A 22,487-nucleotide genomic window follows, 5' to 3' on the forward strand; every position below is an offset into this window, starting at 1 on the left:
GAAGGGCCGAGTTGGACTAAGGTGGACTGTATAGACCGAAATGGACCGAAAGAACTGAATTGGACAGAAGTGGAACAGATGGACAGAAATAGGACCTAACTTGACTGAAATGGTGTTTTTATTGATTTGGAGTACCACATCAATTGCAGTCCGTGAGTAGCTAAAAATTTCCCATAGAATAATGGAGGATTTTCTTCATTAAAACGATTGTTTCTAAATTTATACAAAACAAAGAATTAGAAAGTGTGATGAAGCATGTTCTCAATATTTTTACAAAAGAAGCATGTTCTTTTACAAAAGAAAAGGAAATATGCTCACCTCATTTTACATATTAAACATTGAAATTCTTTCATATGATAACCCGAAATTGTCTCAAAATTTAATTAAAAAAAAAAAAAAAAGCTAGGAAAACTAGAAGATGGACACATCGAATTTGGTTACCAGTTTAGAGATTGCATATGCAAGCACTTCTTAGAAGACTATTTTCCCCTGCAATCTGTCCAACTTCGGACCCATGCAGGAGACTGTTTCTCTTCCTCTGATTCTAATTTTCCTAGTTTTCCTTAGTTTGGTGTGCTTTATTTTTGCTTTGATTCTGAAAATCTTGAGCTTAAAACTTATTTCTCAAAATCACACGTGTTTTGCATTATACATTGATAGGCATGTTTTCCCTCTGACCTTGTTGTTTTTGAGCTAAGATCAAGACGGAGAACTCTTTTGCCTTTGGTGATCAATATGTGCACTTCAATGTCAGCATTCCAGCGTAGGTTCCTTGTTCTTGATCAAAATCAATAGCATCATCATATGGGAACTTCACTATACTTTGTAGCCTCTCATTTGACTACAAGTTTTATTTGTCATGTTCAAAGTAGATTAAAAAATGTGCTTGATTTGGAGAATCCATATATTTTGCATGAATCAGACCCCAGGCAATGTGAAAATTGAAGAGTTTGCCAAAAAAAAAGCAAGGGGAATATAATTAATAAGTGTGTATTTATAGAACAAAGCCCAAGCTTAACTATATAACAACCAATCCACATTATACGGATCTAATCCGTGATTCAAGGAGCTAAGCTCAACAGATTTTCGCGCCAAGTCTAACAGTTTCTGAGTTCACAGAGAACGGTATCGTTTTAAGACTCAATTTCTAACACATATGTGACATAAGCAATACGGTGCGTTCTGATAAATGCATTCTAGTGAGAACCGGTGCGCTTTGGTTCTTAATATATTATTATTATTATTATTATTTTGACTCTGGTGGTTGCATTGCTAAATTTCGTGCTGTTGTCAAGCTATTCTTACCCTAGCTTGGTGTAGAATAAATTCCTCTGCTACTAAGTCTAATGCATGATCTTATCAATTCAGGCCTTAAAATTTGTATATGGTTTGTGAGGATATAGTAGAGTAGGGATTTGGGAATGAAATGGATGGATTTGCAGGCTTTATTTTATAATTACATGACTGTTTGCATCAGGTAGCAAAAATCAGATTTCGTTTTCTAAGCTTTAAGAAGAAAAGAAAAATAACCGGTTTTATAGGTTTAGTATATGCTAGTTTTTATAGATGCTTGACTCTCATCCTTTGCCATTTGCAGGAGTAGATAATGATGAAACCATAAAGTTGAGTAGAACTGGTGGAGCAGATCCTGATGGAAATCAACCTGGTGATCTTTATATTGTCATTAAGGTATATATAAAAAAATATATATATATATATATTTTTTTCTTTTCTTTTTTTGTTTGTTTAGTGTGTCATCATTTGTTTATTTTTAGTGGGTACTTCACTGCTTGGATGCCTTCCCCCAACCCCCAAACTGTAAAATATCATTTGCTTTTCTGCAGGTTCGCGAAGATCCTGTTTTCCGAAGAGAAGGTGCTGACATTCATGTAGATGCTGTTTTCAGTATTACTTAGGTAATGCTTTCCAATGTCTTTGAAAGTTTGGATTTATGTTAAAACACAAGAGCTGTTTAGACCCTCAAAGTGCAGAAACAAAGAGTAAATGTGCGCAATGAACCGATACTATTCTAGTGCATAAATATGAACAACAAACAATAAAAGTAAAATACAAGAGTATGGGAAGAAGGATGAAAACACAAGATAACATGCCGATGTATTATCGAAGAGAAAACTGAATAACTCGACGAAAAACCTTTTCGTTGCCTCCAAGCGGTAATCAATCCACTAGAGAATAAAGTTGGAGTACACGAATAACAAAAGACCCTCCAAGCCTAGTCTACCCAATGTACTTGAGCCCTTCAAGCTTATGCTACCAACAAACTTTACGGAGTCATGTCTTCTTTAGCTTTTCGGATCCCGCAATATGCCCGATACCAAGCCTCACCGGTTTCTTTTGGCAAATCCCCAAAGCTTCCCACGCTCCAAAACACTCTCTACACTGAAAAGGTGTGGGTTGTGTTTGAGTACAAATCTCCTCTCAAGGTATGACAATGAGAGAGGGAAGGAGAAGAGGCTAGGATGATTTCTCATTAAGGATTAGTAGCTCTCTCTCTAAAAAATGGGTGTGTGTGTGTGTGTTGTAGAAAACCTATCTAGGGATTTTCTCTCTGAATGGTCTCCTTACACATTTGTGGGTAATGAGGGTATATATAGTATGGGTGAATGGTAAGAAAGTCACACTTAAAAATCCTTTAGGCAGAGAGTTTCGCGAGTGTCTCACGAGAAGATCTTACTCACGAAACACTCGCGAAATCCTCCAAGCTGGCACGACGCTTCAGCTTCCAGCATGTGCTTCTCACGTGGCTCTTTTGCGAGTTAGCATCTAGCGAGATAGTCGTGAAATCCACTGATCTTCAATTAAGCTTAAGTTTTCACCAACTTATTACTAAACCCAATACAATAAAATCCCACAAAAATACAAGGAAACAAATTAAAGCAAATATAACACTTTTTTTCATGTAATAAAGCTAAAATAACATAGTCGTAAATCACAACTTTACAATCTCTCCATCTGGCTATTCCATGACAAAACACCCTATAACAGACTCTAGAACAATGACAAAACTTACTCATACCTAAATCTAGAAGCTGTGAAGCACTTGGAACATATATACCTGTAACCTGAAACATTTGCACAAAACACATTAAACCCTCAAGGTAAAACAATTAATAAAAGGAAAAATATAATGTAACAAGTAAAATGCGATCAAGTAAACATGATGTGAAATATATGAGCGACTTGATCATACACCAAAACAGTCATATGGAAATGACTACAATGATCATAAAACAAAGCAAATGATCATTCGAATATGAAATCATTAAAGCACAAAGATATAAGGATATATGCATGTCCAACATTAAACCAATGCAAAACATCAAAGTGCTTGCATTAAGGATACAAGATCCAACAAGGGTACAAGAACACACAACCAATGCAAAACACCAAAGTATTTGCATTAAGGATACAAGATTCAATAAGGGCACAAGTGTGTTCCAACACATAAACACGATACAATGAGAGCAACAAAGCATAGATACTAAAAGTAACTCAAAGCACCATAAAACAACGAGAAAACAAGCATAAAGTAAAACAAGGTTTTCTCATAAAAATTTGTCTTCTCCCCCTTGGTATATGCATCTCTTCTATGACTTTCTCCCCCTACGAATGTGCACGAGGTAGAATTTCTCCCCCTAAGAATGTGCACATAAGTCATATAGAAATGACGAAACACAACAGTATACACTCCGATACCTTCATTTTGTAGGTATCAGTGGCCTATAGTGCATGGATGTCTTGAACAGTGTGTTGTATGAGATTTTTGAATAAAATAGCTATTATGTTTCGCGTGAGGAAATATTAATTGCATTCAGGTCTTTGCTGAGAAAAAGCTAAATGCCTAAGATAAAATTATCTTTGAATTTATTTTGAATATTTACACTTTGTTTGTTTCAGAATTAACCTTTTCTGAAAAATGAGTCATTTTTCAAAGAGCATTTTATGGAAATCTATCTCATTTTTCGATGTTTGATAAAGACCTTGAAATTGAGTTTGCGAATGTTTTCTTGTGTTTGGTATGCATAGATTTTTTATAACATTTCCTGTATATTTTAAAACATGTGTATTATTTAAACCAACTAATGTAATCAATATAAATGAAAAACCAAGAATGAATTTGGTTTTCATACTAATATTTTGACAATAAATACAATAAAAAATAGTTGTTCAATTTTCATGATCTCTACCAATCATCTTGCTCATATATGTGGACAGTAATTCTCATAATTCAAAATAACCATAAGCTTCATTTTAAGTAGTTCAAAATGCCACATAGGCCAAATAGTTTAACCTACAAAATAATCTACTACAAATAGTTTGATAAATACCAAAATGCCAAATTGTTCAAATTGACACGTCCAAATTCAAACAAAATGCACCTACATAATCAAAATTGGCTTAAATAGTTGTCAAAGAAGTTCTGTAGCCATTGTCTATGAAGCTTGTCATTTTTCAACATTAATGCATAACTTACACTTATTAGATATTGGACTAAGGGGCAATTTCATAATCTGCAATTATGAAGTGAATAGAGGTTAAACTTAAATGTCGGACACATGGGAAACTAACCTAGGGATGCATCTATATTCTTAACATGTATTTGTGGTTGATGGAATCAACATTTTTGGAGGTCAACCTATTTTCTGTCCTGTGGACAAAAACATCTCAAATAGTATATATTTAATGGATGAAAGAAGAGTACCCACAATATACTTCTCACTATGTATACCAAGATAAAGATTGGAAATAGACTAAAAGTATGGTGATAAAAACAATAAGAACTAACACTTGAAAATGTGGAAAATTATCTTTACAAAAGATTTTCCAGCGAGTTTTTGAGTTTTGTAGACGAATTCCAAGAAGTCACTTGTTATGATGTTTCTTAACACCTCCTCAGTCACCTATTAGCAATTAAGAAAGAAGGTTTAAGGGCCTGTAGGTTGATTTTGGTTTCAAAAAGATGGAATATAAAGCTAAAGATAGATATTCTTAAAGATACATTTCAAGAATTTTCTGGCAGTAGAAAAATTTAGGTACTTTTTGATTTGTTTCTATAATTATTATACCGCTAAAAGCCGTTAGAGGAATGATAAAAATAATTGAATTACATTTTTTCCGTTAATAAAATCTTTATTACTTATAAAAAAAATTATTTTTGATCTAGTTGTTTATTTATTTATTTTGGGTTTATTGGATTGTAGGCAATTTTGGGGGGAACAATCCAAGTCCCAACTCTCACAGGAGATGTAGTCCTTAAGGTTTGTTTATTGTTTATATATGATTAGTACTTGTGCAATGGTAAAATTTCATTTTTGACTGTTTTCTTTGTTAAGATTCTGTCAGTTCATTTGGAATTTACTCATTCGACTTGATTATTGGACTTGACCGCCACATGGGATGGTAACCGTATCAAGTAATAATGAGATTTAGTTTGTTTGTTGAGGTTCTTTCATTCGTCCCTTTGTTGGTATAGGAAAAAACCAAAGCCAAATAGCATCTCTCTATCCCTCCATGTCATTCCTATGGGGTTGGCTTTTAGCATAAGATCACTGGCTTCTTGTAGAGGTTCTTTCTTGTTCTAGTTCTCTATAGTATCATGATCTAACTAATTTCTGATATTTAGGTTCGCTCTGGCAAAGAGAAGGTTGTTAGAGGTGTGTAATTATATGAGGCGACATCATTTGATCACTTGCATCTAGAGTATCTAAGTTGTTATTGTACATATTATTTATTGTTCTTTAATGTTTTTCACTATTGAGAAAGGCAAGTCAGTTTATCTGTCATTTTTGTATTATGTTATGAATAATGTCACGTACATGGATATTTAGATGTCACTTTGAATAAATATTTTGAATATATAGATGGTTCAATGTTTACTGAAGCATTTAGAAAGTTAAACATTATTCAATTGGTTTTCTTTGGAGCTGTCAGATCATACAAGTGCTTGTGCATAGGATTGGATGTCCCCATATTCTGGTTTTGAACATTGTGAATTCATGAGCATGTTTTATGTGATTTGGCAGAGTTCATGGTAAGTAGAAAAACAGTTAGACAATATTTCGAAATAATTTACAAGATTTAAGATTTTCTTGCGTTACATGGCACTTCATGGCTAGACTCCTAGCTCCTTAGGGGTAGCTGTGTTTCTCTGTCTTTGCATAACTCACATATTCAATTAAAGCAACAATGCAAAAATACAATCTTAGTCCTTTAAAATTATGCAACAAATACAAATTTTGCACAACGTAGTATTAAAGTTCAATCTTTAGATTCAAAATCCAACAAGAAGAGACACACATTCATGTAATCATTAAAATGAAAGGCTATGCAAGTCTGAAATTAAAAACAACTTATGGCAATAAACCACAACAAAATAGTAGCAATACAAGGCTATGCAAGGCTGAAATTGAACAACTTATGGTAATGAACCACAAAAAAGCAGTAGCAAGTGTCAATGCACACTTCAATGAGGTTAAACCACGCCCTATGCCAGTATGGATTTATGTAGAGAACTACAACAATTCCTAGCAGGAAAGTTATGTAAGCCACCACAAAGCTTATGTAGAAGACACTCATGTCCATGAAACTATCACCTTCCCCCTTAATATCCACTAATATTGTAGATGGTGGTCTCATTTTGGTGCAACTATTATGTAATGGAGGTCCGCATAGGAGAGGGTTCCCCTCATAATTGCTTTCACCAAAAGTAATGGATTGATTTTTTCTGTCGGGTGTTGTTCCTAATAAGTTGTTGTGTGCCACAATGAAGACTGCTAAAAAGGTCATTTCGGTCAACTGAGGTGGAATTTTGCCATTCAAATTATTGTAGGCAAGATCCAGACTTTCTATTTGATTTAGATTTGAGAATTTTACTGGGATTGGTCCGAATAGCTTGTTGTGTGACAAGTTCAATGCACGAATATTGCTATCCATCCTACCGAGTTCCAGTGGGATTTTACCTACTAGGTTGTTGCATGAGAGGTCAATTCCAAATATGTACTCAAGGATGTCACCCTTGTAGGAGTAAGTTCTAGTTTTTGTTGTGAACTCTACTTCTTCTTCTTCAACATTCACAAATACGTCAAACGTAGATATATCTTCAGGGTGATATTCGATAATATATGACTTTGTGTTCAAATATAACGACAAACTCCTTGAATCAAATTCCCCTGAATTGAAATCTGTTAAAGAAGTTTTGTGGGCAAATGCATCAAAAGTAATGTTACCCAAGCAATGAGGAATTAGACCTGAAAATTTATTGTAGGAAATATCCAAAATGTTTAAATTCTGCAAAAGGCATACTTGAATTGGAATTTGACCTCCTAAATAATTCGCTTTCAAGATAAGAATTCTCAATGATGAGAAACTGCCAATCCAATTGGGAATGTTTCCAGTTAGATGGTTATCTCGAAGATTCAGTGTAATTAAACTGGAATTGTTTTGGAAAGAACTTGGAATTGGACATCTCAAGCAATATTTATTTAATTGAAAAAAACTGATAGATGAGGAATTGAAGCAAGATGGAATAGAGCCAAAAAGATTGTTGTCAGAAAGGTCAAGAAATGTAAGATCAACGAGTTTGCATAACTCAATTGGAATAGGACCTTCAAAATGATTTTTGGCCATAACAATATCTTCTAAAGATGTCACGTTCCCTATCCATGTTGGAAGTGTGCCTGAGAAGTGATTGTTGTCCAAATGTAAATATCTTAGATTAGTCCAATTAGAATTGGTAGGAAATATTTGGCCACTGAAGCTATTGTGTGATAATATGAGCAATCTTAAATTGTAGCAACCCATTATGAAATGCATCGGTATGGTTCCTGAGAAATGATTCTCAGACAAGCCTAGACCTCGTAAGAAAACCAAATTCCCAAAAGAAGAAGGAATATTGCCTTCGAATTCATTTCTTGACATTTTTAAAGATTCTAAATTTGAAAAAATTAAATCAAGGTTTGTGAGAATTGGACCATGTAACCAATTATCAGAAATATCTATGCTCAACATGTAGGGACAAATATCATATGGCACCATAAAAGGCCCCGTGAAAGAGTTGGGGAACTGGCCAACCAACTTGTTGTGAGAGAGATTAATTATTCGCAAACATATTGGTAATGAAGAAATCTGGGAGGTGTCAAATTGTGAATGTTAATTAAAGAATTTGACAAACTAAAAACCTATAATTGGAAGGTCGGAATCCAAGTAAGAGAGTCAGGATCCAAAGCTAATATATTGTAATCACCCAATAGGATCTTAAGATTTGAGAGGTTGAAAAGGAAGGAAAATGTGGACGGGATCAAGAACTTGTTATCTGAGAAAGAAAGGTACTCAAGTGATGACAAACTTGATAATGGAGACTGGACAATGTTCCCATTGAAGTGATTGTTAGAAAGATCCAACACCCGGAGTGATGTCAAGTTTGCCATACATGAAGATAGTCTCCCTTCAAAATCATTATACTTGAGGTCTATCTCTTGGAGCTTCTTAAATTCACACCAGCCTGTATAATGTGATACTTAGTTATTAGGTTCTACTATTGTAATTATTCGAAGTAATATCATTGTGAAGAAAAAGAAAAGAAAACCTACCTTGGTCAGGTAAGGTGCCATTCAGTCCACATGCTTCCATTGTCAATACATTAAGAGAAGTCATAACTCCAATTTTATGAAGAAGACTTTTATCAATCAATGAACCATCCAACTTCAACTGCTCAAGGTTGTTTAGTTTGCTCAACTCTAAAATAAAAGCAGAAAGCTTAGAGGTATGTAAATCAATAAATAAAAAAAATGATATGGTAGAGCATAAAGTAGTACTAATTGCTCAAAGTTATTAAGATACCACACAGAAGTGTTAAAGTAGCCAAGACCACTTCCATAACTAAGATTCTTTGAAAGAAAGTAATTTTACTTTATCTAATAATAGTGTATAGACTACCACGTAATGTGGCAGTCTATATACTTTCATATTTTAGAATTTAATTCAAATTATGAAATTAATTTATTTCAACTAGAGATGATGCTTTTCCTTGAAGATCTCAGTCTTATTTTAAGAGCAGTGTTGTTAAACCTTTTTTCTTTTTTTCTTTTTTGCTTTTCTTTAACATCTTTTTTTTTTTTTTGGTTGCTACAATTACTTCCAATTTAGGTAAACTCCTTTTTACAAAAATCATATCAAAACCATTTTTTTTATTTGAACTCTTCAATTTGTAAAATCTAGCCGATGTCCACTTGATGTGCGTGTATGCTATAAGTTTATTTTGAAATATTTGATAAGAAATTATTTTTATGATATATTTATAATACTAATTAAGTATTATAATTTTTGACAAATGAACTTCAATTATTTACAAGTCATTAGAATAATAGAAAATGTATGTTTTTTTTTATTAATATAATTTAGAATATGAATCTATTGTAATATTGTCGTGAGGCTCTTATAGTGTGGATTTTGTTTGCATTATTCTAGTCTTGTGCAACACCGTTGGAGAAATATTTTATTCGTGGGTTACTAAAGTTGGAATATAAAACGATTTTGAATTGCTAGCTTTGGACAACGTAGAACAACTTTGAAACTCCTATGTGATTGTTAGTTTAGGCCAAGAAACGTATACTAAAAATACCAATATTAAAATTTCCACTGTGCAGTCTCTGTTTTTAACATTTTGAATACAAAATTTTAACAAGACGAAAATAAATTATGATACTTATGAAAGAAAATAAGTTTTGTTTCACTAAATTTCAAGAAATTTGATTATCAATATTTAGAACAGGGTTTTTATTGCTTTTGCTTTTCTACGACTATGCTAGTGATGAAAAGAGAAATGAAAAACAACGCCACCTTGATGGCAATGGTATAACTTACCTTTAGTAGTAAATGATCCGTCCAAATTGTTATTTGAGAGATCTAATGTCCTCAACGATGGGAAGAGAGTTAATGTCTCAAGAACTCGTGCACTAAAAATAATTCTGACCCAAGTCTAGGAGTTGCAGCTTAGTTAAGATGTTTGAATCTATAGGGAAAAATAAAATATCCCAAAAATATCGGTGTTATAATTTCATTTGAGTAACTATTTAAAAGAAGTATTTGATTTGAATCAATGAACATATAGTTTTACAGCCTATATACCTTTTGTTGTCACGAAGTCATTGATCTTATTGCCATTCAAGTAGAGCTCCTCCAAGTTGCTAAATGCTTTAAATTCTACATTAAAAAAAATTACATAAAAAATCATGACAAAAAAGGAACTCCAGTTGCACAAATAATTTTCATTTAAAATAGCTAAGGAAAAAAAAAGGTGAAATTTAGTTGCATAAATATCAATGATTGATAGGAGAAAAATAAGTGTGAAACACTCTTCCAATAATATTCCTTTGCAAATTAATGAGAGTTTTACCTTTGATATGGATTGATCCATTTAAATTGTTGTAATTCAAATCTAGTTCCTTGAGCGACGCAATACCACTTAAGGATTGCAGAATGCTGTTACTGAAATTATTAGCATTTAAGTGAAGCACCTCCAGCTTGTTCAACAAAGAAAATCTTTCAAATCCTGCAATTTAGATGATTCAATTTGCATGTCTGAGACTTTATATTCCCACAAAACAATACAAAATGAATCTTAACATGCAACTAATTTGTGGTCTACATTTATTTTTAAAGAAAAGGTAAAAAAGAGAAAAAAAAATTCAAACAATTTACTTTGGTCAAACAGATTAGTTGGAGGGAAACCAAAAAGTTTACACACTCAAGAATTAAGCACTCCTCCTTTGCAAATTAATGAGAATTTTACTTGAAATGCTTACCTTGGATTGATCCATTAAAATTGTTTTCCGCCAAATGTAGTTCCTTGAGGGAAGCAATTCCACTCAAGGATGAAAGAATGTTGTTTTTGAAATAATTATACTCCAAGCAAAGCACCTCCAACTTGCTCAACGTAGAGAATCTTTCAAAACCTATAATTTAGATGCTTCAATTTTCACATCTGCAACAATATATTCCCACAAAGTAGTATAAAATGATTCCTAACATACAACTAATTTTTCTCCAACTATTTAAAAAAAAACGAGGTACTAGAAAAAATTAGAGTATGTTTGGTAACTGTTTTTCTTCTTATTTTCTGTTTTCAAAAACAATTTTCTATTTTTGAAACTAAAAAAACTTGTTTGGTAATTCAAAATGAACAGAAAACAAAAACTGTTCTTAAAACTCAATTTGTGAAAGAAATTGAAAACATACAAAGAATAATGGTTGACAGAATTTAAGTTATTAATTCGTGATTATAGGTTGGCATTGTTTACCTTTTCAATTGTTTTTTGGCTTCTCACACAGATATATATATATATATATATATATATATATATATATATATATATATATATATATATTCATGTAAATTAATTATAATCTGTCTATCCTCGTGTATTGTTCTACAATTTTATAAGTCAAAGCCCCCCATCTATATTTCTTTTAAATCATTTTATTTTATTTGGAGAACCTTTGAATCAGATTTAAAAGCTCACTTTTTTTTTTTGGATAAGTATAAAAGCTCACTTTTTAAGAAGTGATCAACAATTGTAGACATAATTTTTTTAGCCTTCTCATGCTGGATTACTGGATGTGCTAATTGCAGTTATAAGTTTTGGGTTCTTGGGAAATTCAGGGATAGTTTTTAGATGTGGGGCTCATCTGCAGGTTAAGTTGATGCCAGTGTGAAACTTTTTTGCGGTTTAATCCGTGTACTATACATGAATCACAGTGACTTTATTAGGCATTGATATCAAGTGGTTTCTTCACTTCATTTGTGTTAATTATGTATGATGGTTGGTGCAAAGTTTACTACTATATTATATATTTCTATCCCTATATATATATATTTTTTACTGGTTTGTTATATTAGAGATAAATACTTCATGGTTTTCTAAGTCTCTAATACCAATTAATTTGTTTCTTTTTTACCCGCAGCCTAAGTATATCTGCAAGTCATGCAAAGGAAGGCGAGTTGTATTAGGAACGAAGTCAGTCAAGCTTAATATCATGCCAGGTATTTCTTTTTTCATTTTAGGATTTTCTTTTTTAAAATTATTTTTGTTTTTTATTTTCGTTTTTTTGTTTTTTTGTTTTTTTTTTTGTTTTGGGCTCTGGTGGTTGCATTGCTAGTATTTCGTGCTGTTGTCAAGCTATGCTTATTTTAGCTTGGTGTAGAATAAATTCCTCTGCTACTAAGTCTAATGCATGATCTTATCAATTCAGGCCTTAAAATTTGTATATGGTTTGTTAGGATATAGTAGAGTAGGGATTTGGGAATGAAATGGATGGATTTGTAGGCTTTATTTTATAATTACATGACTGTTTGCATCAGGTAGCAAAAATCAGATTTCGTTTTTTAAGCTTTAAGAAGAAAAGAAAAAAAAAAACCGGTTTTATAGGTTTTGTATATGCTAATTTTTATAGGTGCTTGACTCTCCTCCTTTGCCATTTGCAGGAGTAGATAATGATGAGACCATAAAAGCTTAGTAGAAGTAGGGCTGGTTCAACAAATTTGGAGGCCATAGGCGAAAAATTTAGTCGGGACTTTTTTTAATTGTTTAAATATTAATTAGATAATATTTATTTAACTTTTAATTTTTTATATTTAGAATTTATTTATCATTTTCTTTGAGATACAAAATTACTAATTAAATTTTTACATTTAAGTTTCATTAACATTTCTTTTTAATATCACTTAATCTTTTAGTAAACATTTATAATTAAAATAAAACATGATCTGTAATAGAAAAATTATTAATTTTCTGGGATAAAAAATTATTTATCACATAATTTAACAAATTAATTTTAATACAAAATATATAATCCTAAACTTATAATTTTATTAAATTAAGACAACTCTACATATAACAAATTAATGACTTTCTAACTGGATGGGAAAAAAAAGCAATAAAAATAAAATAATAATCACTAGATAGTCTTGATGTAGGTTGAAAATAGAAGCACTAAAATAAAGTGGAATGCTTTATGTAAATATGTAACTATAGTCTTGATGTAAACGTGTAACTATAGTCAATTTAGGGTTAGCTTAGTTGGTTGGGCTCTTGATCTCAAAGTGTTTGTATTGGACTTAACTAGGTGTGTTCCTCAGTTCAAGTCTTGCTACCTGCATTTTAAAAAAAATTTCTTGAGCTAGCACTTTATTCCTTCATAAGTTCATCCGGTGTGAACAGTTATTAACCTCTGAAAGACTTGACAACGTAGGAAAAATAAAAGAAAAGTGTAACTATAGTCTACAATTCACATGGGTTCTGACTTCCGATAACTCCTACAGGTTGACATGATAACTCATAGCATGGAAAAAAGTGAAATGCTTCCCAGCCATAAACGTGTACAACTTGTACTTTGGAGAAAAATATTAAAGAATTTTAAAAGTCTAGTAAAAAGACCTGGGTGGTGACTATTGACTAGAGAGTGTTTAGTTCCAATTCCTTAAAGAAACCCAAATCAGTGAAACTCGGCAACAAGTTTAAAAAAAAAAAAAAAACTTGTCGCAAGAAGAATAAAAAGAAAGGAAGAGCAAATGGAAGCAAACCTGAATGAAGATCAAAGAAGTGTAGATAGCCAGCAATGAAGAATGCTATAAAAATAGAATCAAGATGGAGACTAGAGAGAAGCAAGGTGAGCCAGGGAAAAAAAATACTAATCGATACTGTATTTGATTTCTTGAGAAAATGTTTTTTCTGTCTATTTTTTCCTATAGATTCAAGTAATAAATGTTAGTTTCTATCAATGAAGTTATTTATAAAGCCATTAATTCAGATTTTAAATAGGAACTTTACCTCTGCAATTTCTATGTTTTAGAAAAGGGGGCTTTAATTTTTTATTTTTTATTTGATAAACCATCGGTTACAGAGGGGCCTAATTTTCGCTCTTCATATCAATTTATTTCTATTAGTGGCGCCTTAAATTTTTTTCCTAGGTGAAGGAGCCGTAATTAATTTGCATTGAGGGGCCTTCTTTTATTTGGGGACCTTAAGTCATTGCATCAATTGCTTCTATGGTTGAGCCGGCACTGCGACCACGATGACTTGTATCAACTTTGTTTTTTGACAAATTAACCTATATGCCGAAATGTGCTTCCAACTAAAAATTTCCTTAGATTGTTGACAGCTATGAGTTGCCTTTTAACTTAGCTGAGCTTTTGTTTCTCCTATTTGTTGGGAATGTAGAATCACGTTTATGGGTTGGGCCAAGCCAATTAAATTTTTTTGAAGCCCAAACCAATTAAATTCCAAGCCTGATTCACGTTTGGATTGTTTTTTTCTCTAAGGTTCTGTGTTCATGAGTTTTAAGAGACAACAATTTTCTAGAGTTCAACTTGATTACAAAACAAGTCTCAAAAGAATTAACAAGCTTGACATGTTTACAAACAAGAAAAGCATAAACAAGTTTTATACCAAGTTTTACAACCCTACCAAAGACTGACAAAGTTTTTATCCAACTCTCATGTATGCATCCAATTAAGCAAAATAGCTTTTGTTTTAGAATAGACCAACAGCATCCTACTTATATATACTGTTATAAAACCGGTCCACATCACAGTAAAACAATTGATTGTCCTTCATTTTCTTTTTCTTTTTTTTTTTCTTTTTTTTTTTTTGGAACAATTGCTCTAATAATGCATAGCATGTTGGTCAAAGCTTCAACAGTGCATTGTAGGTATCGTTGGCCTGTAATGCATGGATGTCTTGAACAGTGCGTTGTATGAGGTTTTTGAATAAAATAGCTATTGTGTTTAGCGTTTGGAAATATTAATTGCATTCAGGTATTTACTGAGAAAAAGCTAAATGCTTAAGCTAAGATTATCTTTGACTTTATGCTGAATATTTATTGTATGAGCTTTTGAGGATTGTAGATGAATTCCTGGAAGTCGCCTATTATGCTGTTTCCTAACACCTCCTCAGTCACCTGTTAGAGCATCCACATCAGTTTATCTAAAATTAGGTATAATACAAATTTTTTTCAATTTTACACATTTTGAGCTACATCAGTGTATCTAAAACTGGGTAAAAATGTGGAAACTCATCCACAAGCTACAGTACCGTGTAAATATACACGGTTACTGTAGCTCGGCTAAACAATATTTTACTATTTTCCCTTCGCTCCTTTTTTTCTCTCTCTGATCCGTTCTCAACAGACTCCATCACTTTCTCAACACAGAATACAGAGATATACTTTGCTCAAAAAAAAAAAAACACAGACATACACAAACAACCACAGATCGGTGCTTGACTTGTAGATCGGTGCTTCACTGGTCGGAGCTCGTGGGTCTTGCCGTGGATCGGAGCTGGCGGACGCTGGATCGGAGCTCGGATCGGCGATCGGAGCTCGGATCGGCGATCGGAGCGCTGGATCGGAGCTCGCGATCGCGCTCGGAGCGCTGGATCGGAGCTCGGATCGCGCTCCGAGCGCTGGATCGGAGCTCGCGATCGCGCTCGGAGCGCAGGAGCGGAGCTCGGAGCGCGCGCCGAGCGCTGGATCGGAGCTCGGATCGCGCTCCGAGCGCTGGATCGGAGCTCGCGAACGCGCGCCGCGCGCGGGATCGGAGCTCCGATCGCGCTCCGAGCGCTGGATCGGAGCTCCGATCGCGCTCCGAGCGCTGGATCGGAGCTCGGATCGCGCTCGGAGCTCGCGATCGCGCTCGGAGCGCGGGATCGGGGCGCGCGCTCGCGCACGGAGCGCCGGATCGAGCTCGCGATCGCGCTCCGAGCGCTGGAGCGGAGCTCGCGATCGCGCTCCGAGCGCTGGATCGGAGCTCCGATCGCGCTCGGACCGCTGGATCGGAGCTCGGATCGAGCTTTGATCTGGGTAGAGAGAGAGTGAGAGAGATGATCTGGGTAGAGAGAGTGAGAAATGAAGAGAAGAAATGAAGAGAAAGAGAGAGAGAGAGAGAGAGAAATTAATCAGAACGGAAGAAAAGGAGAAATGAAATAAAGACGCGCCACGGTAGTTGAGGAAATTAATAAAAAAAGTGAAAAAATTATTATTTAATTAATAGAGGGTGTAGGATAGATGAACTGATGTGGGTAATTTGTAAAAGTGAATGTGTAAAATTTTAAAAGGAGTTTTTTGTGTAAAATAGAGGAAATTTTTACATAGACTGATGTGTTTGCTCTTAGTAATTAATGGAAGAGGGGTTTAAGGTCTGTAGGTTGGCTATGGTTTTAAGATAGCTGTTCTTAAAGATACATTTCAGGAATTTTCTGGCAGCAGAAAAATTTAGGTACTTTTTGATTTGTTTCTATAATTATTAGGCCTCTAAAATCCATTAGAGGAATGATAAAAATAATTGAATTACATGAGTAGAAAGTTATCTGTTTCTGTATGGAATAAAAGAACCTCCTAATATTAGTAAGTTTCTTGAAAATTTTAGTTACTTATTAGCCAATACCAATGACCAAATTTGGTACCCTAGCCCCTTCTTGCAAATTGACGATCAATATTTCTGATAGCTATAGTTGTATGTATCATTTGTCTCAAGTTACTTTTAATTTCGATCTATTTGATTTTTGATGTTCAGTCTACAGTTCATCTTTCTATTTGATTTGCTTGTATTTGTTTTTAAGTTTTCTGTGTTTATCATTGTGAGCATAGAGTACTTTTTTTTCTGTCAATAAAATCTTTATTACTTATATATATAAAAAATAAAAATAAAAAAACTTTTATTTTTGGTCTAGTTGTTTAATTTATTGGGTTTATTGGATTGCAGGCAATTTTGGGGGGAACAATCCAGGTCCCAACTCTCACAGGAGAAGTAGTCCTCAAGGTTTGTTTAATGTTTGTATATGATTAGTACTTATGCAATGGGAAAATTTCATGTATGACATCTATTTTCTTTGTTGAGGTTCTGTCATCTCCTTTGGAATTTTCTCATGCAACTCATGCGACTTGATTATTGGACTTGAACCCCACACGGGATGGTAACTGGGTTTGTTAATAATGAGATCTGTTTTGTTTGTTGAGGTTCTTTCATGTACACCCTTCGTTGGGACCTTGAAAACCAGAGCCAAATAGCATTTATCTATCCCTCCATTTCATTTCTATGCGGTTGGCTTTTCTAAAATTACTGGCTTCTTGTAGGGGTTCTTTCTTGTTCTAGTTCTCTATAGTATCATGATTTAACTAATTTGTGATATTCAGGTTCGCTCTGGCACCCAGCCTGGTCAGAAGGTAGTTTTGAAGAAGAAAGGTTGGTGAACTAGACATGCTCATTATGTTCATTTATAGAAAATTGTGTGATAAATGATTCTATTTTGGTTTGCCACTTGCATCCTTCGCTCTATCGAGAATAGTATGTGACATAATTGGTCCTTTTACATTTTAGCCACTTTGTTCCTTGTATCAGTAAACCCCCAAAATTTCAATTGGAGCAACTTCTTCAGCATGTGTCAATGTAGTCTTTTCTTACTGCCATGATTTATTCTTTTTCTTTAAAAAAAAATAAGGAATCAACATGAAATTTTGACAGAAGGGTGTCCTCTATAACTAACATTAAGAATCCATGAGTCGCATAAGATACGCAATTTGTTGCTGATTGTTATTTCAATGTAGGATTTGATGATTTTACCCTAGTTAAGCAAGTTATTAGGTGTAATATCATTAATTTTTATTACTTATCAAAAAAAATATTGTTAATTTTTTTATTTATGTTAAGATTCTAAAAATCTTGAGTAAAAACTTTTTTCTCAAAATTGTTTGTTTTCCCTCTGACTTTGTTGTTTTTGTGCAGGGATCAAGACGAGGAACTCTTACTCATTTGGTGATCAATATGTGCACTTCAATGTCAGCATTCCATCGTAGGTTTCCTTGTTCTTAGCCATTGTTGTTGCAGGGTTTTTCACCCTCCAGAACGTAGTTTTATGGTTCAGTTCAATCGAGTGTGTGGACTATGGAAAAAAAGTGTCATATTACTGAAATCTATATCATCATATGGGAATGTATTGGCAGCCTCTCATTTTCATAGTAGATCAAAAAAAAAAATTTCATAGTAGATTAAAATGCTTGATTTGTGCAGGAATTTGACCCCAAGGTAACGTGAATTGATTGAAGAATTTGCCAAAGAAGAGCGAGGGGAATTTGAAAAGCGTGCTACTGCTGGAGAATCTGGTTAAAAATGTTGAACAAAAAAGGCTTCATTTGTTTGCTAACTTGTAGAAAGTCAGGCTTAGCAAAAAAGGATAGTGGCAACGGGAGGAAAAGCAACAATTGTTGAAAGACCCACCCACTCCATAAGTTTTGTAGGAGTGGCTCTGGGTCATTTTTGTCCAAGTTTTTTTTTTTTTTTTTTTGTTGGGGGGGGGGGTGGGTGTGTGTTAAGGGTTTGTAATTTTTTCCTTACAAATCACAATGGTAGGTATTATTTGAGGCGATCAAATTTGATCACTTGCATCCAAAGTATCGAAGTTGTTATTGTACATATTATTTATTGTTCTTTAATATTTTCCATGGTCAAGAACATCAAGTCAATTTATTTGTGGTTTTTGTATTATGTTATGACTAATATCTCATGGAATAAATCTTAAAGTTGACTCTATAGATGGTTAAATATGTAGTGAAGCTTTTAGAAAGTTAAACGTTATTCAATTGGTTTTTTCTTGCTTGTTTCCGCAATGGGATTGGATGTGACCCTATTCTAGTTTTGAAAATTGTGAATTCATGAGCATGTTAGATGCAATTTGGTAGAGTTCTTGGCAATAAGATTTCACTCCAAACATGTCTAGAGTTAATGGTTACAACACTTACTAAAAAAATTAACGTAATTATATATTTTTGAAAATATTATTGTTGGACCATGTATTTTTTTTTTTTGTTCTTTAAGTACATGTTAAATTTTATGTCAATTGAATATTATTTATTATTTTATTCAAGAATTTATTTTTTGTGCATAATCTTATATTTCAAAAAACTTAAAATTTAAACATTTGTTGATAATATAGCTATTGATCTTTGATTTTTTGAAAATTTTGCAAGCATGTAGGATATAAGAAGAAAATGTAATCTAATGTGGGAATTGTCAAAGACTCTCAAAAGTAAAAATTCACATCAATATATATATATATATATATATATAAAAGCAGAGATCTCATTTGAAAAAGCATGAGGTTTTGTCAAGTGACTCATTCTATGTAAAGAGAATTGAAATATTCTTAAGTGCCACATCAGAAATAAGAACAAATTAAATGTTAACTTTTTGTTTCATTTGATTCAATGTTTCAGGACTTTTCTAATTAAAAAAATAAATATTCTTTGTATCTTTTGGTTCAATGTTTTAAGATTTTTCATCCCTCATACATACACAAAAAACTTTTTGCACTTCCACCCTTTTATATATACTTACCTATAGCTCTTCATACCATCACATGTCAAATACACAATAAAAGATGATGTCATTTACCTTTAATCTTTCAACGACACCTACCTAGCTCTAACATGGTTGTTTCATTTAATCCTAACCTGTATGAATTGGTTACAATCAACAATGGGGGACTTGCCTTTTATATTAAGTGACAACAACAATTATAATTTTGATGTTAAGTTCAGAAGTTGTAAATTTGTGAGTTTTGTAAATGATATAATTGAGTGTGGGTGTTTAGGATATGTATTTTCTTTTGGAATTAAGGAGAAATAGAAAGACACATTTTATATAAACTTTTATTCTATCTACAATATTATTTCAAAGTTTTTTTTTTTTCTTTCCTTTACTTTAATTGAATAATTATAATAGATATGTGTGTGTGATAGCTCAATTTGTGTGAAAACACTAATACTTGTTTAGACTCAATTTTAAATTACGGCTTAATTGCTTTTTCCCTAACTTATCTAAGTACAGAACAAGAGTAATAAACTGGAACACTACTTTAAGCCATAAGCAAGTACAATAAGCGATAAATGTAAAGCTTAAAGAGTAGAGAAGAAAGATGCAAACACAAAATAACACCGAGACGTGTTATCAAAGAGGAAATCAACGTACTTGGCAAAAAACCTCTTCGTGGCCATTGAAGCTGAAATCGATCCACTAGTGAATAAGTTGGGGTACAAGAATATTAAAAAGACCCTCCAAGCCTAATCTACCCAATGTACTTGATCTCTCTAAGATCTTGCTACCAACGGACTTCTCGGAGTCATGTCTTCACTAGTTATCCGATTCCCGCAATTCCACTCGATTGCATCCATCACTAAATGACTTCTTCTAATGCTTCCCATAGGCACCAAAACTTCTCTCAACACTCAGAATGGGTGAGGTAAGTGTTTGGGTTAAGAACCTCTCAAGGATGTGTAGATGGAGAGGTAGGAGTAAATGGAAACTTTAGAGAAATGATATAGAGAATTGTGGGTAAACAATCTCTAACTCTCAAGTATTTGGCTAGGGTTTTCTCTCTTAAAATTTTCTTGTGAATGCTCATTGTTTTTCTTACATTTCGTGGGTAATGAGGGTTTATATAGTGTTGGTTAAGGAATGAGAAAAGACACACTCAAAAAGAAATCAGGTAGATATTTTTGCAGGTCACTCACAACTTGGCCTGAGTCGCGAATGACTAGTGAAATCCATCCTGTCAAAGACTCTTCAAATTCCCGCATATGCTTCTCACATGACCTATTTCATGAGTCAAAAGTTGCAAGCTAGTCGCAAACTAGTCGCGAAATCCTCATCTTCACAAAGTTTTCAGCAAACTCTCACACACAATCTTTACATTAAATCCCACAAAAATACAGGGAAATGATTGAACAAAATTACAATCAAATTTGACAAGTAATCAAAGCGAATATAAAACATAGTTGTAAATCACAACTTTACATGTCCAATAATTTTGCAATTAGGTCTTGAACTCTACAAGAAGCCAAAGACCTTGTTGTCAATGAGTTTTGCATTATTTGAGAAGATCCACACTCAAGAAGAGGTTGGAAACTTTGGTTTCAATAGTGCTTTCATGGGAAATGTTTCATATCGATAACTAATCCATAGCATTGGTATTACGAGGTTTGCATTGTTTGAGAATACCTAAACTCAAGAAGATGCCAAAGATTTTGGTGTCAATGGTTTATGATTTTTGCATTATTGGAAACTTTGGTTTTGATATTTTTTCAAAGAAAATATATTGTAGTGATGACTAGCCCATAGCATTGGTATAACTCCAGTGATTTTTTTTCTTTTGTTTGTAATTTTGCAGTTATGTCCTACTCAAGAAGACCAACACTCAAGAAGAGGCCAAAGTCTTTATTTATTATTTTTTTTTTTTAAGATGGTTACAATATGTTGTTAATCTTGCAACTAGAACTCTCTCTCTCCCTAAATTCCTAAGCACTTTGTATATGAGAAGATGTCATTTAGACTACATTGCACTTGAGAAAGTCTTTATTTTACTTGAATGGTACTTGTCCTAGTTTCGTATTTAGTACTATCTTGGAAAATATTTAGTAATGACTAATCTATTGGTAGTTAATTGAGAATACATAAACTAAAGAAAATTAAGGCCAAAGACTTTGGCAACAATGGTTTATTCCTAATTTGTATTATAAGTTTTTGGAATTTGTTTGATAGTGATGACTAGCTTATATGGACAAAGTTTGACTATTAATATCTTTTTATTGGATGTGAATTTTGACAAATTCTCAATTTGATTACATTTTTTTCCTATATATTACGTAGTTAAAAAAATTTCGAAAGATTCAAAATTAATAGCTATGTAATCAATTATGTATTTAAATTTCAAGTTTTTGTATTTAAAAATTACACATAAAAAACAAGCTTTTGGATTGAATAGTAAGTAAATTCTGATTGACACGAAATTTAATGCGTATTGAAAGCATAAAGAACATACAATCTAACGATTATATTTTCAAAATATATAGTCATGTCAATTTGTTTCAGTGGGAGTTTTAGCCTTAGGTTACAACCAAATTTATAGCTAAACTTTGTCAAGCTCATATGGTTTTGGTTTGATTTTTTTTTTTTTGGAGTTAATACTTAGTTATTTTGGATGTGAGAATTTGAATTATATCAAAACAAAATCTTGGCTATGCATTTGAATGTGCCTATTAATTATTTGAGTAATATTAAAATGTATTTTTATTATGAGTTTTGATTATCATGATAATCTTCTTTAAGAAAATGAGCAATTTGGATAATTTATTTGAAACTTAAAAAGTATAATTGCACAGGAAAAAAAAAAACATAGCACACTATAACACAATTTCAAAGAATATGGACCACCTCATAAAGGATTAATATCCATCAAACACACCCAAAATAATAGAATGATATATTGGTAAAGAGAGAAAGATGAAAAATAATTTTAGAAATTGTTTAATTTTTAGAGAGAACAAATTATTTTCAACAAATTTAGAAAGCAAATTATACATTATACCACAATTACAACATAATTATTTATTCTTACGTATTGTGTGGATCTACAACTAGT

At 32.9% G+C, this 22,487-nt stretch overlaps 1 long non-coding RNA gene and 1 pseudogene across 1 annotated transcript in view; one reads left to right on the top strand and one right to left on the bottom strand.

The window, feature by feature from the left end:
- Nucleotides 1-18,175, top strand: part of LOC142617880 (uncharacterized) — a 42,485-nt gene extending 24,310 nt beyond the window's left edge. Inside the window, exons 2-4 of the long non-coding RNA XR_012841084.1 lie at nucleotides 17,209-17,257; nucleotides 17,798-17,864; nucleotides 18,083-18,175. This is a non-coding gene — a long non-coding RNA (uncharacterized LOC142617880). The remainder of the gene's footprint in view (nucleotides 1-17,208; nucleotides 17,258-17,797; nucleotides 17,865-18,082) is intronic.
- On the bottom strand, nucleotides 6,379-12,570 carry LOC142615351 (cuscuta receptor 1-like; annotated as a pseudogene).
- Nucleotides 18,176-22,487: the final 4,312 nt, after the last annotated feature.

Source organism: Castanea sativa, chromosome 11, assembly GCF_040712315.1.
Source record: "Castanea sativa cultivar Marrone di Chiusa Pesio chromosome 11, ASM4071231v1".
Classification (NCBI taxonomy): domain Eukaryota; kingdom Viridiplantae; phylum Streptophyta; class Magnoliopsida; order Fagales; family Fagaceae; genus Castanea; species Castanea sativa.